This window comes from Etheostoma cragini, chromosome 22 (assembly GCF_013103735.1).
Source record: "Etheostoma cragini isolate CJK2018 chromosome 22, CSU_Ecrag_1.0, whole genome shotgun sequence".
Classification (NCBI taxonomy): domain Eukaryota; kingdom Metazoa; phylum Chordata; class Actinopteri; order Perciformes; family Percidae; genus Etheostoma; species Etheostoma cragini.
In genome coordinates this window covers 7,769,286-7,773,691 of record NC_048428.1, presented here as the reverse complement: position 1 = coordinate 7,773,691, position 4,406 = coordinate 7,769,286, and the positions used below count along the sequence as shown (strand labels likewise).

At 43.2% G+C, this 4,406-nt stretch overlaps 2 long non-coding RNA genes across 2 annotated transcripts; one reads left to right on the top strand and one right to left on the bottom strand.

The window, feature by feature from the left end:
- Positions 1-1,906: 1,906 nt before the first annotated feature.
- LOC117937705 lies at positions 1,907-2,336 on the bottom strand. The gene is made up of 2 exons (XR_004655213.1): positions 2,210-2,336; positions 1,907-1,991 (listed from the first exon to the last, which is right to left on the bottom strand). It is a non-coding gene; the product is annotated as an uncharacterized LOC117937705 (long non-coding RNA).
- A 219-nt stretch (positions 2,337-2,555) lies between these two features.
- LOC117937709 lies at positions 2,556-3,898 on the top strand. The gene is made up of 2 exons (XR_004655216.1): positions 2,556-3,058; positions 3,187-3,898. It is a non-coding gene; the product is annotated as an uncharacterized LOC117937709 (long non-coding RNA).
- The last annotated feature ends 508 nt before the right edge of the window (positions 3,899-4,406 follow it).

Here is a 4,406-nt window from a genome sequence, read left to right as displayed (position 1 = left end):
CACACACACACACACACACACACACACACACACACACACACACACACACACACCTCTCCTCCCCTTCAGATTATGATCGCCTCACACACGCTCTTACAGGAGATGTAAGAGGGACGGCGTCGGATCGTATCGCTGCGCAGTGCCAGCAATTGATCGCTGTTGTTCCTATTTTCCTCCCACCTCCTACATTCTTTATCTGCAGCCCGGCCTCTCATGTCTTTAGTTGTCTTGGCAGTTAGTGATCCTCTGCTCTTATCGGTGGCAGCCCTGTCAACGAGAGCCCATTCGCCGAGGGTTTATCTTATTGGAGGCATTAGTGGCTCGTCGGGGAACAAGCCCCACTAAGCCAGCTGTCCCCTCAACATGAAAAAGAAAACACAGATGCAACACAAACGCAGCCCAACATTCTTCTTCTTTTTGTCTCTTTTTTCCCTCAAATTTGACCGTCACACTTTATTTGCTTTGTTCAGCATGTCTCGATTCTTTTGTCAGTTCCATCATCTACAGATATGATAGATATGATGCAGTTGGATTGATTGCATTCTTGCAAAAATGATCTATGGGGGGTTATCCAACCCGATTTTTACTTTTGCAACATTTTTACCAGGTTATGCATCAAAACGTTTTGACGTCGTCTTCCTAAATGTTAATGGAGACTGGGTCTTCTATGATGACTGCTATTTTAGAGTTTTTTTTCCGCTCAAGAATACAATTTGTGCAAGAACAGCTGCAATTTAGGGGATTTATTTTGGCGAGAAAAACATCAAATTTAAAACGGTCTTAACGTATTGACTCTTCGATCCAAAAGAACTAATATAAGCTCTCAGAAACCTTTTGCTTATATCTTCCTCTCCCCCTTTCTCCTTTTCTCCGTTCCACCCTCACCTTCTGTATACATTATGCACATGTCTCCTTAATCCACAGTGAAAGAGGATTTTCCCACATTTGAGGGAATAAATACAGTTTCAACAAAACCATGCTGCCCACGTGATGTTAACACACACCAATATGTAGTCAGAGATAGAGTAAGAAGTGATCATCTTATTCCTGGAGGTGAGAGCAGTTGGCTGTGTGCAGCGATGTTTTAACCTCGGCCATGATGTTGATTCTGTCTTTAACAGATAGAGAGAGAAACAAACCATACTTCTGTGTTTAAAATAGACGTACAGTACGTATTGAGCTGTTTCATTTAATTCATGGTTGGTTATTTCTCTTCACACAATGGACAGAAGGCAGAAGCAAACTCTAAACCATTCCTTTAAATTCTTTTTTCTTTAAAGCTGTTCTTTGGTTTTATTTCTTACGTTCCTCCTCACTGCCTTAAACACAGACTTTCACACACTCCTACGCATGGCATTTTAAAAATCATCCATCTCTTGTCCGTTAGGGGAAATTAATAATGCTATGTACATAAAATAAAATATTGGGCTAGTGTACGAAGAGGCAGCATTCTCTCGTTGACAGCTTAAGTGAAAACTTAGTATCAGACATAGAAGTCAGAACTTTCACAACTAATAGGGAAGTTTGACCACTTGAGATCAAGGAAGCCGTCATGTGGCTAACTATGGACCCTGCTAACAGCCCTCAGGGCTTCCAATCAAAGCTATCATTCTCCCCCGTTACGTCCTCATTGTGTCCACGCCATTGGCTATAGTGTCAGAAATGTGTTTTGGGAATCTAACTAAGATTTTACTGTTAAGATAAGCTTTTGTCTGCTCTTAATGGAGCCCTTATGATTGGAAATCCTAAATAACCCCCTGCCAGACCTGCCACGCCACGCCATTATAAAATGTGTGACAGAAGATCTTTTGTTCTCAGTCACACTGTTTAATAACTGGACTGAAGAAATGTGTCCCAAAAAGGCTTATTTTAACGTATTTCTGCATCGTGACATCCCTCTTTGTTTCACATTGTGTAGTATCAACAGTGTTTTTGCGTGGCCACTAGATGGAAGCATCCCAAACACATCTGTTCCTCTCCAAGCCAGTCACCTTTTATTTTTTTTTTTAAAGATTATTGTTTGGGCATTTTAGGCCTTTAATGGATAGGACAGTTGAAGATGTGAAAGGGGAGAGAGAGGGGGAGTGACATGCAGCAAAGGGCCGCAGGCTGGATTCGAACCCGGGCCGGCTGCGTCGAGGAGTAAACCTCTGTATATGGGCACCCGCTCTACCTACTGAGCGATCTGGGTGCCCACCAAGCCATTCACCTTCAACGCACTCAAGTTTGGAGATGACATCATCTGATGAGAAGTTAAGGAAGCATTTAGCCTCGGCCTCACACTTGTTGCTGTGGGTGAGAGGGAACGAAGACACCCGATAGACTAAACCAAGTATCAAAACACAAAGAGTCGTGATTAATAATGCAGGTAGACTAAAAACATGCAAATAAGGAATTATTGGTTGTATTATAAAGTTCCTTGTCCCAAGTTCCTGTCTTCTACCAGATGTTATTACTTGGCTTTTTTTTTTTTTAATTGTTCCGGATATTCCAGGAATTTCTCTTCCCCTCCTGCTTTCAGTCACACTTTACATTTTGAACATCTTTAGGAAATCTGTGGCGAGGCGGTGGCACAAATGTGATTCAGCACAAGCGCCTCTCTCCCGTCTCGGGAGAACTGGAGAGGCAGAGTAGGCTTCTCTAATCGCAGACTCCAGTAATCTACTCCCGCTCTCCTCCTCCGCCCAGATGAACTCTGACAGCGGGGCCATTTACAACTGCAGGCCTTCCTCCGCTGCGAGTCCGCTTCCAGATTTTTTTTTTTTGTGTGCAGGAGGGACGGAGGGAAAGGCTCAAGGGTATCTGTGATCTAATCATTACACCATCTCCTCACCCCAGCGACCTCGCTGCATCCATCTCTCTGTCGGCTCCTCTCTCTCTCGCTCTGTCTCACCTTGTCACTTCCCTTCTCTCTCCCTTTCTCTCTCTACTGCTCTCTTTCCCCATGTATCTTTCATCCAATCTCGGTCTCCTCAGTTTCTCTCTGTATTCTGTCCCCCACCCAGATGCTCTGTAGGCTGTAACTGCCACTGCTGTATGTTGGCGGGAGGAGAATAGAGTTCAATGGTGTTTTTTGCCTCCAGCGTTGCCTTCCAGGCAGCTAACCCTAACCTTAAACATAACCATTTCTGCACTGCCAAGAAGGAGACGTTGGGGGCAAAAAACACTTAATGCCGGGAATAGAAGAGTCAGTATTATCAGGAGAGGAGGGAGAGAGGCGGTCTAATTCTCTATAAACAACCACATCAAAACGAACCAAGGACTAGTATAATTTAAACACAAATTCGTAGATTTAAGAGAAATTATGCCAATTATACACAGGTAGAATCGTCTATCAACACTGTTATCTCTTCATAGAGTGCGTGTGTGTGTGCGCGCACAGATTCTGTCCGTATGCAGAGTCACGCACCATGTACGTGTGGAGAGACATTTTGACAGGATTTAGGGCCAGGCAAGTCTTAGCCCAGCAGGGGTTTTAGGATACAATCTCCTTAAGCAACCTGAGAGGACAAGTAGTAATATGAAGAGAAACATAATACCAACCATACATTAGAAAAATATGTCATATAATATTCCTTCCTCCCTGGGCTGAAAATCCATCCTTAATCGATTGACAATTCCTCCACCCCCGTCTGTGCTGTATGGCTATCAGCACTCACTCCTAACCCAAGTTTGTTCTCGCTCCATGTCCCTGTTCTGTGATGTCTGTGAAGCCAAAGACGTATGCTGTACATACTGTACAGTCCATGTTGTGTGTCTGAACCACAGTACCTGACCGCTGTGGCCTGACTCTGAAACCGTGCAATCTTGACTGTGTAGCATTACCGTGTATTGTTGCTGTACCATACTGTAAAATATGTACATAGAGCATAATAAAGATATACATTGCTTCTTTTAATGGATTTTTGTTTCATATTGTGTTGTGGCAGATAATCTGTGTTATCTGCAGTGATTATCAGCTTTCTATGAATATTCACTGGAAAAACAATAGAAAAACAGACAGATCAGGTAGAATGTTTAATTGTCTTAAGATTCTTTCAGAGTAAGTAATACTTATAACACATTAACTTGTGAATAATGTTGAGTCTGACAATAGTTTAGACCAGGGCTGTAGTCAAGACCACCTTTTTCAAATCCAAGACAAGTGCAAGACCAGGACTAGTCGAGTCCAAATCAAGACCGAGTCCAAAAACGTTTGAGTCCCAGTCAAGTCGAGTCCAAGACTAGTCCAAGACCAGGACTAGTTGAGTCCAAGACAAGACCGAGTCCAAAAAGGTTTGAGCCCGAGTCAAGGCCGAGTCCAAAAAGTTTGATTCCGAGTCAAAACAGAGTCCAGGACAGAAAAAGGGCCTTATCCATGACAGTATCAAGACAATCCTTTTAGGTTTCACTTTCCCTCCAATATT